This window comes from Arachis hypogaea, chromosome 4, assembly GCF_003086295.3.
Source record: "Arachis hypogaea cultivar Tifrunner chromosome 4, arahy.Tifrunner.gnm2.J5K5, whole genome shotgun sequence".
NCBI lineage: Eukaryota > Viridiplantae > Streptophyta > Magnoliopsida > Fabales > Fabaceae > Arachis > Arachis hypogaea.
Window position 1 is genome coordinate 32,594,367 of NC_092039.1, and position 12,453 is coordinate 32,606,819.

The 12,453-nt window shown below is 38.3% G+C and overlaps 1 non-coding gene across 1 annotated transcript; it reads left to right on the plus strand.

Moving 5' to 3' along the window:
* The first annotated feature begins 11,309 nt into the window (after positions 1-11,309).
* LOC112799249 (small nucleolar RNA R71) lies at positions 11,310-11,413 on the plus strand. Its single transcript, XR_003200824.1, has one exon. It is a non-coding gene; the product is annotated as a small nucleolar RNA R71 (small nucleolar RNA).
* Positions 11,414-12,453: the final 1,040 nt, after the last annotated feature.

Genomic DNA, 12,453 nt, shown 5'->3' on the forward strand with positions numbered 1-12,453 from the left:
GTGACCATAGCTTGCTTCAAGCCAACAATCCCCATGGGATCGACCCTTACTCACGTAAGGTTTATTACTTGGACGACCCAGTGCACTTGCGGGTTAGTTGTGCGAAGTTGTGAAAAAGAGTTGAGATTACAATTGTGCGTACAAGTTGTTGACGCCATTGTGTATCACAATTTCGTGCACCAAGTTTTTGGCGCCGTTGCCAGGGATTGTTCGAGTTTGGACAACTGACGGTTCATCTTGTTGCTCAGATTAGGTAATTTTCTTCTTATTTTGTTTTCAAAAAGTTTTCAAAAATCTTTCAAAAAAATTTTTTCTTCCTTTTCGTTTTTCTAAAAATAATTTTCGAAAAAAAACCCAAAAAAAATTTCATAAAATCATAAAATCTCAAAAATATTTCATGGTTCTTGTTTGAATCTAGGGCCAAATTTTAAGTTTGGGGTCAATTGCATTATTTTAATTGTCTTGCAATTTTCGAAACATATGCATTGTGTTCTTGATGATCTTCAAGTCGTTCTAGATGAATTGCCTTGTTTGATCTTCATGATTTATTGATTTGCACTGCATGATGTTCTACATATGCATTCTTGCATTCATATGGCACAAACATGAGAAAGTTCTAAGTTTGGTGTCCTTCATATTTTCTTTCATTAAGAAAACTGAGTTCTTGATGTTCATCTTGATCTTCAAGATTGTTCTTGGTGTTCATCTTGACGTTCATAATGTTCTTGCATATATCTTGTGTTTTGATCCAAGAATTATATGTTTCGACTCATTTTGTTGTTTTTCAAAATTGAAAACATATCTTCTTGAATAAATGATTTAGCAAAATGAAGATCCAAGAACATAAAGCAGAGGAATTACAGAGAAAAAGTTGGGCGTTCAAAATGCCCAGTGAAGAAGGAAAACTGGCATTTAAACGCCAGCCAGGGTACCTGACTGGGTGTTTAAACACCTAAACCATGCAGCCATTGGGCGTTAAATGCCCAAAACATGCAGCTCCTGGGCGTTTAATGCCAGGATGACACAAGGAGAGGAATTTTGTTTTCAAATCAAATCTTTTTCAAATCTTCATATTTTTTTTTTCAAAATCAAATCTTTTCAAACATATATTTTTCAAAAATCAAATCTTTTCCTCATATTTTCAAAAATCTTGATTCAAAGATTTCAAGTTTGTTACTTTCTTGTTAAGAGAGATTCAATATTTGAAATTTAGAATCATATCTTTTAGTTTCTTGTTAATCAAGTCATTAATTTTAAAAATAAAATCTTTTTAATTTGTTTTTCAAAAATATCTTTTTTCAAATCATATCTTCTTTTTAAAAAAATCCTTGATTTCAAAATCTTGCTCTAACTTCTTATCTTTTTCAAATTTATTTCTTATCTTTTTCAAAACCACAACTAATTTTTCAAAAAATTTATTTTAAATTTTCTTCTTTTTATTTTTGAAAATTCTCCCCCCGCTCTTACCTTTTTCTATTTAAACACTAACATTACTCCTCCATTGTCAATTCGAACTCCATCTCTCTTTGTGTGTTTAAATTCTTCATTACCTACATCATCCTTCCATTCTTGTTTTCCTCTGACACCTCAAGGAATTTCTATACTGTAACATAGAGGATTCTATATTCTCTTTGTTCTCTTCTCTTTCATATGAGCAGGAACAAAGATAAAGGCATACTTGTTGAAGCTGATCCTGAACCTGAAAGGACTCTGAAGAGGAATCTAAGAGCAGCTAAAGCACAAAACTCTGAAGAGGACCTCACTGAAATTTTTGAAAAAGGAAGTAGCAAAAGAAACAATTATGGCCGAACCAAACAACAATGCAAGGAAGATGCTTGGTGATTTTACTACACCAACTTCCAACTTCTATGGAAGAAGCATCTCAATCCCTGCCATAGGAGCAAACAATTTTGAGCTAAAGCCTCAATTAGTTTCTCTACTGCAACAAAACTGCAAGTTTCATGTACTTCCATCAAAAGACCCTTATCAGTTTTTAACTGAGTTCTTGTAGATCTGTGACACTGTCAAGACCAATGGAGTTGATCCCGAGGTCTACAGACTTATACTTTTCCCTTTTGCTGTAAGAGACAGAGCTAGAACATGGTTGGACTCACAACCTAGAGACAGCCTGAACTCATGGAAAAAGCTAGTCAATGCCTTCTTAGCTAAATTCTTTCCACCTCAAAAGATGAGTAAGCTTAGAGTGGAAGTTCAAACCTTCAAACAAAAAGAAGGTGAATCCCTCTATGAAGTTTGGGAAAGATACAAGCAATTGATTAGAATGTGTCCTTCTGACATGCTTTCAGAATGGAGCATCATAGGTATCTTCTATGATGGTCTGTCTGAGTTATCCAAGATGTCATTGGACTATTCTGCAGGTGAATCTATTCATCTGAAGAAAATGCCTGCAGAAGCCCAGGAACTCATTGAAATGGTTGCAAATAACCAGTTCATGTACACTTCTAAAAGAAATCCTGTGAACAATGGGATAACTCAGAAGAAAGGAGTTCTTGAGATTGATACTCTTAATGCCATATTGGCTCAGAATAAAATATTAAATCAGCAAGTCAATATAATTTCTCAGAATCTGACTGGATTGTAAGCTACATCTGACAGTGCTAAAGAAGCCTCCTTTGAAGAAGAAGCTTATGACCCTGAGAATCCTACAATAGAAGAGGTGAATTATATGGGAGAACCCTATGGAAACACCTATAATTCTTCATGGAGGAATTACCCAAATTTCTCATAGAAGGATCAACAGAAGCCTCAACAAGGCTTCAATAACAATAATGGTGGGAGAAACAGGTTTGGCAATAGCAAACCTTTCCTATCATCTTCTCATCAATAGATAGAGAGTTCTGAGCAGAGCCTCTCTAGCTTAGCAAGCATAGTCTCTGATCTATCTAAGACCACACTAAGTTACATGAATGAAACAAGATCCTCCATTAGGAATTTGGAGGCACAAGTGGGTCAGCTGAGTAAGAAGGTTCCTGAAACTCCTCCAAGTACTCTCCCAAGTAATACAGAAGAAAATTCCAAGAGAGAGTGCAAAGCCATTAGTGCACGAAATTGTTATCTCTGACAACGGCACCAAAAAATTGGTACACGTGATCGTAATCTCAACACTTTCCTCTCAATTCTGCACAACTAACCAGCAAGTGCACTGGGTCGTCCAAGTAATACCTTACGTGAGTAAGGGTCGATCCCACGGAGATTGTTGGCTTGAAGCAATCTATGGTCATCTTGTAAATCTCAGTCAGGCGGATTCAAATGGTTATAAAGCTTTGATAATTAAAAGATAAATAAACATAAAATAAAGATAGAGATACTTATGTAATTCATTGGTGGGAATTTCAGATAAGCGTATGGAGATGCGTTATTCCTTCTAAATCTTTGCTTTCCTACTGCCTTCATCCAATCATTCATACTGCTTTCCATGGCAAGTTGTATGTTCGGGCTTCACTGTTGTCAATGGCTACCTCCTGTCTTCTCAGTGAAAATGGTCCAACTACGGGTTACGTAGGGCTAATCATCTATCGGTTCTCACTTGTGTTAGAATAGGATCTAGTAATCCTTTTGCGTCTCTCACTACGCCCAACAGTCATGAGTTTAAAGCTCGTCACAATCATTCCATCCCATATCCTACTCGGAATACCACAGACAAGGTTTAAACTTTCCGGATCTCAAGAATGCTGCCAATTGATTCTAGCTTATACCACGAAGACTCTGATCTCACAGAATGGAAGGCTCTGTTTTCAGGAGAGGCAACCATGCATCATGAACCAGGAATCCAAGAGATATACATTCAAGCTTATTTTCAGGTAGAACAGAAGTGGTTGTCAGACACGCGTTCATAGGTGAGAATGGTGATGAGTGTCACTTGATCATCACATTCATCATGTTCTTGTGTGCGAATGAATATCTTAGAATAAGAATAAGCTTGAATTGAATAGAAGAACAATAGTACTTTGCATTAATACTCGAGGAATAGCAGAGCTCCACACCTTAATCTATGGTGTGTAGAAACTCCACCGTTGAAAATACATAAGTGATGAAGGTCCAGGCATGGCCGAATGGTCAGCCCCCAAAACATGATCAAAGATGATCTAAGGATAATCCAAAGATGTCTAATACAATAGTAAAAGGTCATATTTATGCTAGACTAGTTACTAGGGTTTACAGAAATAAGTAAATGATGCAGAAATCCACTTCTGGGCCCACTTGGTGTGTGCTTGGGATGAACATTGAAGTTTTTATGTGTAGAGACTTTTCTTGGAGTTAAACGCCAACTTTTATGTCAGTTTGGGCGTTTAACTCCACCTTTTATCATGTTTCTGGCGTTTAACGCCAGAATAGGGCAGGAAGTTGGTGTTTAAACGCCAGTTTGTGTCATCAAAACTCAGACAAAGTATGGACTATTATATATTACTGGAAAGCCCAGGATGTCTACTTTCCAACGCAATTAAGAGCGCACCATTTAGACTTCTGTAGCTCCATGAAATCCACTTCGAGTGTAGGGAGGTCAGAATCCAACAGCATCTGCAGTCCTTTTTCAGCCTCTGAATTAGATTTTTGCTTAGGTCCCTCAATTTCAGCCAGAAAATACCTGAAATCTCAAAAAAACACACAAACTCATAGTAAAGTCCAGAAATGTGAATTTTGCTTAAAAACTAATAAAAATATACTAAAAAGTAGCTAGATCCTACTAAAAACTACCTAAAAATAATGCCAAAAAGCGTATAAATTATCCGCTCATCAGCCATCACCATGACCAACATGGCCGAACCTGTAGAGGAGGGAAAGGAAGTGATTTCTAGTGAGGAAGACCTCATGAGACGTCCACTGACCACTAGGGAGTCCTCTCCTAAGGAACCAAAGGAATCTGAGGCTCATACAGAGATCATAGAGATTCCATTAAACCTACTTCTGCCATTCATGAGCTCTGATGAGTATTCTTCCTCTGAAGAGGATGAAGACATTACTGAAGAGAAAATTGCTAAGTACCTTGGAGTAATCATGAAGCTGAATGTCAAGTTATTTGGTAATGAGACTTGGGAGGATGAATCCCCCTTACTCATCAATGAACTAAGTGCATTGGCAGGTGAAGATACCTCAAAAGAAAGAGGAACCCGGAAGGTTCTTAATATCCTGTACCATAGGCACCATGACCGTTGAGAAGGCTCTGTGTGACCTGGGGCCAGGCATAAACCTCATCCCACTCTCTGTAATGGAGAAACTGAGAATCTTTGAGGTGCAAGTTGCAAGAATCTCACTAGAGATGGCAGACAAATCACAGAAACAGGCTTATGGACTTGTAGAGGATGTCTTGGCAAAGGTTGAAAGCCTTTACATCCCTGCTGACTTCATAATGCTAGACACTGGGAAGGATGAGGATGCATCCAACATCCTTGGTAGACCCTTTCTAGCCACAGCAAAAGTTGTGATTGATGTTGACAGAGGAGAGTTGGTCCTTCAAGTGAATGAGGACTACCTTGTGTTTAAGGCTCAAAGATCTCCTTCTGTAAACATGGAGAAGAAGCATGAACAGCTTCTCTCAATACAGAGTCAAATAGAGCCCCCACATTCAAACTCTAAGTTTTGTGTTGGGAGGCCCCAACCATGCTCTGAATATCTGTGAAGCTCCATGAGAGCTTACTGTCAAGCTATTGACATTAAAGAAGTGCTTATTGGGAGGCAACCCAATTTTTATTTTCCAATTTCCATTGTTATTTTATGTTTTTTTAGGTTGATGATCATGTGGAGTCATAAAAACAATTGCGAAAATCAAAGCAAATTCAAAAACAGCATTAAAAATAGCACACCCTAGAGGAGGAGCTTACTGGCGTTTAAACGCCTGGTGGACGAAATTGTGATCATCAACAATGGCTCCAAAGACTTGGTAGCGCTCTCAAACGTGAATCACACTTAGTCACAACTCCGCACAACAAACCAGCAAGTGTACTGGGTCGTCCAAGTAAAACCTTACGTGAGTAAGGGTCGATCCCACAGAGGTTGTTGGTATGAAGCAAGCTATGGTCATCTTGTAAATCCCAGTCAGGCGGATTCAACTATATTAAGAGATTATTGGATTTTCGAATAATAATAATAAATAAAAATAAAATAAAGATAGAAATACATATGTAAATCATTGGTGAGAATTTCGGATTAGTGTATGGAGATGAATTGTCCCTGTTGGATCTCTGCTTTCCTACTGCCTTCTCTCAATCCTTCTTACTCCTTTCCATGGCATCACTGTTGTCAATGGCTACATCCCATCCTCTCAATAAAAATGGTCCAAATGCTCTATCACAGCACGGCTAATCATCTTTTGGTTCTCGATCGTGTTGGAATAGAATCCCTTGATTCTTTTGCGTTTGTCATCACGCCCATCAATCGCGAGTTTGAAGCTCGTCATAGTCATTCAATTCCGGAATCCTACTCAGAATACCACAGACAAGGTTAGACTTTCCGGATTCCCATGAATGCCGCCATCAATTCTAGCTTATACCACGAAGATTCTGATTAAGGAATCCAAGAGATATACACCCGGTCTAAAGTAGAACAGAAGTGGTTGTCAGTCACGCGTTCATAGGTAAGAATGATGATGAGTGTCACGGATCATCACATTCATCATGTTGAAGTGCAACAAATATCTTAGAATAAGAATAAGTTGAATTCAATAGAAAATAGTAGTACTTGCATTGAAACTTGAGGTACAGCAGAGCTCCACACCCTTAATCTATGGTGTGTAGAAACTCCACCGTTGAAAATATATAAGTAATGAAGGTCCAGGCATGGCCGAGAGGCCAGCCCCAAATGTGGTCAAAAAATCAAAAATACAATCAAAGACCTCTCATAAACTAGTAAAAAGTTCTATTTATACTACACTAGCTACTAGGGTTTACAGAAGTAAGTAATTGATGCATAAATTTACTTCCAGGGACCACTTGGTGTGTGCTTGGGCTGAGCTTGATTTATCCACGAGCTGAGGCTTCTCTTGGAGTTGAACGCCAAGTTGTAACGTGTTTTGGGCGTTCAACTATGGTTCGTGACGTGTTTCTGGCGTTTGACTCCAGAATACAGCATGAAACTGGCGTTGAGCGCCGGTTTACATTGTCTAATTACGAATAAAGTATGGACTATTATATTGCTGGAAAGCTCTGGATGTCTACTTTCCAACGCCGTTGAGAGTGCACCATTTGGAGTTCTGTAGCTCCAGAAAATCCATTTCGAGTGCAGAGAGGTCAGAATCCAACAGCATTAGTAGTCCTTTGTTAGCCATTTATAAGAGTTTTGCTCAGGTCCCTCAATTTCAGCCAGAAATTACCTGAAATCACAAAAAAACACACAAACTCATAGTAAAGTCCAGAAATGTGAATTTAGCATAAAAACTAATGAAAATATCCCTAAAAGTAGCTAGATCCTACTAAAAACTACCTAAAAAATACCAAAAAGCGTATAAATTATCCGCTCATCACAACACCAAACTTAAATTGTTGCTTGTCCCCAAGCAACTGAAAATCAAATAGGATAAAAAGAAGAAAATGTACTATAAATTCCAAAATATCAATGAATATTAATTCTAATTAGATGAACGGGACTTGTAGCTTTTTGCTTCTGAACAGTTTTGGCATCTCACTTCATCCTTTGAAGTTTATAATGATTGGCTTCTCTTGGAACTCAGAGTTCAGATAGTGTTAATTGATTCTCCTAGTTAAGTATGTTGAGTCTTGAACACAGCTACTTATGAGTCTTGGCTGTGGCCTTAAGCACTTTGTTTTCCAGTATTACCACCGGATACATAAATGCCAGAGACACATAACTGGGTGAACCTTTTCAGATTGTGACTCAGCTTTGCTAGAGTCCCCAGTTAGAGGTGTCCAGAGCTCTTAAGCATACTCTTTTTTCTTTGGATCACGACTTTAACCACTCAGTCTCAAGCTTTTCACTTGGACCTTCATGACACAAGCACATGGTTAGGGACAGCTTGATTTAGCCGCTTAGGCCTGGATTTATTTCCTTGGGCCCTCCTATCCATTGATGCTCAAAGCCTTGGATCCTTTTTACCCTTGCCTTTTGGTTTTAAGGGCTATTGGCTTTTTCTGCTTGCTTTTTCTTTTTCTCTCTATTTTTTTGCCACCTTTTTTTTTTCGCAAGCCTTTTGCTTTTTCATTGCTTTTTCTTGCTTCAAGAATCAATTTTATGATTTTTCAGATCATTAATAACATTTCTCTTATTCATCATTCTTTCAAGAGCCAATAATTTTAACATTCATAAATAACAAGATAAAAAATATGCACTGTTCAAGCATTCATTCAGAGAATAAAAAGTATTGTCACCACATCAATATAATTAAACTAAATTCAAGGATAAATTCAAAATTTATGTACTTCTTGTTCTTTTGAATTAGAAACATTTTTCATTTAAGAGAGGTGAAGGATTAATGAATTATTCATAGCTTTAAGACACAAAACATAGATAAACATATAACATAAAAACCGAAAAGCAGAGAAAATAAGAACAAGGAATGAGTCCACCTTAGTGAGGGTGGTGCCTTCTTGAAGGACCAATGGTGCTCTTTGAGCTCCTCTATGTTTCTTCCTTGCTTCTGTTGCATGATCCCTAGTGATTTTGGTGCTCCTATCCTTAGTTGCTCCCAATAATTGTGTGGAGGAAAATTTATCCCCTGAGGTACCTCAGGGGATCTCTTGATTTGCAGTCAAATGTTCTACCACTGAGCTATAGACCCTTTAGATGAATCTCTCCATCTCCTATGACTCAGAGATGGAAGCTTTTATCTTTCCTTTCCTTTTTCTAGAGGTTTCTCTGGCCTTGGGTTCCATCAATGGTTATGAAAAAATAAAAAGCTATGCTTTTACCACACCAAACTTAAAATGTTGCTCGCCCTCGAGCAAAAGAAGAAAGAATGGAAGAAGATATGGAGGAGAGGAAGAGATGTTTATGTTTCGGCCATATGGGTGGGATTGGGTGGGGAAGAGATGGATGGATGTAAGTGGTGAAGGGGTGATGGGGAAGAGAGATTGAGGTGATTGGTGAAGAAGAGAGAAGGTGAGTTGAGGTGGGTGGAGATCCTGTGGGGTCCACAGATCCTGGGGTGTCAAGAATTTACATCCCTGCACCCATTAGGCACGTATAATGCCTTAGCATACAATTCTGGCATTTAAACGCCGAAGTGATGCTCATTTTGGGTGTTCAACGCCCAATTGCAGCATGTTTCTGGCGTTGAACGCCAGTTCCATGCTTGTTTCTGGCGTTCAGCGCCAGCTCTCCTCAGGGTGCATTCCTGCCGTTTGAACGCTGGGATATTGCTTGTTTCTGGCGTTCAACGCCAGATCCATGCTCTGTTCTAGTGTTGAACGCCAGCCAGATGCTCCTTACTGGCGTTGAATGCCAGTAGGTCCTTCCTCCAGGGTGTGATTTTTTTCTGCTATTTTTGATTTTGTTTTTAATTTTAATATTTTTTTGTGACTACACATGATCATGAACCTAATAAAACATGAAAGAACAATGAAAATAAAATAAAATTAGATAAATAAAAATTGGGTTGCCTCCCAATAAGCGCTTCTTTAATGTCAATAGCTTGACAGTGGGCTCTCATGGAGCCTCACAGGTGATCAGGTCAATGTTGTATAGTCCCAACACCAAACTTAGAGTTTGGTTGTGGGGATTCAACACCAAACTTAGAGTTTGGTTGTGGCCTCCCAACACCAAACTTAGAGTTTGATTGTGGGGGCTCTGTTTGACTCTGTACTGAGAGAAGCTCTACATGCTTACTCTCCCTTGTTACAGAAGGATAGCCGTGTGCCTTAAACACAAGGTAGTCCCCATTCAATTGAAGGACTAATTCTCCTCTGTTAACATCTATCACAGCTTCTGCTGTGGCTAGGAAAGGTCTTCCAAGGATGATGCATTCATCCTCCTCCTTCCTAGTGTCTATAATTATGAAATCAGCAGGAATGTAAAGGCCTTTAACCTTTACCAACACATCCTCTACTAATCCATAAGCTTGTCTTACTGACTTGTCTACCAATTGTAATGAGAATAAGGCAGGCTGTACCTCAATGATCCCCAGCTTCTCCATTACAGAGAGTGGCATAAGATTTATGCTTGACCCCAGGTCACATAGAGCTTTTTCAAAGGTCATGGTGCCTATGGTACAGGGAATTAAGAATTTCCCAGGATCTTGTTTCTTTTGAGGTAAAGTTTGCTGAACCCATGTATCAAGTTCACTAATGAGCAAGGGAGGTTCACCTTCCTAAGTCTCATTGCCAAATAACTTGGCATTCAGTTTCATGATGGCTCCTAGATATTGAGCAACTTGCTCTCTAGTTATATCTTCATCCTCTTTAGAGGAAGAATAGTCTTCAGAGCTCATGAATGGCAAAAGGAGGTTTAATGGAATCTCTATGGTCTCTATATGAGCCTCAGATTCCTTTAGGTCCTCAATAGGGAACTCCTTCCTCCTCAGAGGATGTCCCAGGAGGTCTTCCTCACTAGGATTTTCATCCTTTCCTCCCTCTCTGCATTCGGCCATATTGACTATATCAATGGCCTTGCACTCTCTCTTTGGATTCTCTTCTGTATTGCTTGGGAGAATACTAGGAGGAGTTTCAGTTACTTTCTTACTCAGTTGGCCCACTTGTGCCTCCAGATTTCTGATGGAGGACCTTGTCTCATTCATGAAACATAAAGTGGCCTTAGACAGATCAGAGACTAAGTTTGCTAAGTTAGAGGTATTCTGTTCATAATTCTCTGTCTGTTGTTGAGAAGATGATGGATAAGGCTTGATATTACTGAGCCTATTTCTTCCACCATTATTAAAGCCTTGTTGATCCTTCCATGAGAAATTCGGATGATTTCTCCATGATGAATTATAGGTGTTTCCATAAGGCTCACCCATGTAATTTACCTCTGCCATTGCAGGGTTTTCAGGATCATAAACTTCTTCTTCAGAAGATGCCTCTTTAGTACTGTTGGATGAATTTTGCCATCCATTTAGACTTTGAGAAATCATGTTAACTTGCTGAGTCAACACTTTGTTCTGAGCCAATATGGCATTCAAAGCATCAATTTCAAGAACTCCCTTCCTCTGAGGCGTCCCATTATTCACGGAATTCCTCTCAGAAGTGTACATGAATTGGTTATTTACAACCATGTCAATAAGTTCTTAAGCTTCTGCAGGCGTTTTCTTTAAGTGAATGGATCTACCTGCAGAATGGTCCAATGACATTTTGGAAAACTCAGATAGACCATAATAGAATATATCTACTATGGTCCACTCTGAAAACATGTCAGAAGGACACTTTTTGGTCATCTACTTGTATCTTTCCCAAGCTTCATAGAGGGATTCACCATCTTTTTGCTTGAAGGTCTGAACATCAACTCTAAGCTTGCTCAGCTTTTGAGGAGGAAAGAATTTATCCAAGAAGGCCATGACCAGCTTATCCTAGGAGTCCAGGCTATCTTTAGGTTGTGAGTCCAACCATGTTCTAGCTCTGTCTCTTACAGCAAAAGGGAAAAGCATAAGCTTGTAGACTTCAGGATCTACTCCATTCGTCTTAACAGTCTCACAAATCTGCAAGAACTCAGTTAAAAACTGGTAAGGATCTTCAGATGGAAGTCCATGAAACTTGCAGTTCTGTTGCATTAAAGCAACTAATTGAGGTTTCAGCTCAAAATTATTTGCTCCAATGGCAGGAATTGAGATGCTTCTTCCATCAAACTTGGACGTGGGTTTTGTAAAATCACCAAGCATCCTCCTTGCATTATTGTTGTTGGGTTCGGCTGCCATCTCCTTCTCTTGTTCGAAAATTTCAGAAAGGTTACCTCTGGATTGTTGTAATTTAGCTTCTCTTAGTTTCCTATTCAGAGTCCTTTCAGGTTCAGGATCAGCTTCAACAAGAGTGCCTTTTTCCTTGTTCCTGCTCATATGAAAGAGAAGAGAAAAAGAAAAGGAAGAAGAATCCTCTATGTCACAGTAAAGAGGATCTTTATTATTAGTAGAAGAAGAAAGGGGATAAGGATTAAGAAGAAGGAATAATCCAAACACAAGGGTAAGGATAGAGGAAGCGATTGGAGATGAAGAGAGGTGAAGAGAAGTGTTAGTAAATGAATAAATAAATAGAAGAAGATGAGAGAGAGAATTCAAAAATTAATTTTGAAAAGGTGTTAATGATTTTCGAAAATTAAAGATGAGATAGAATTAAAATTAAAATTTAAAACAATTAGTTAATTAAAAAGAATTTTTGAAAAAGAGATGAGATATTTTCGAAAATTAAAGAGAGAAAAGTTGTTAGGTGGTTTTGAAAAAGATAAGAAACAAACAAAAAGTTAAATAATTAGTTGAAAGAGATATTAAAATCAAATTTGAAAAGACAAGAAGATAAGAAGTTAGATAAGATATGTTAAAATCAAATTTTTGAAAAAGATAAA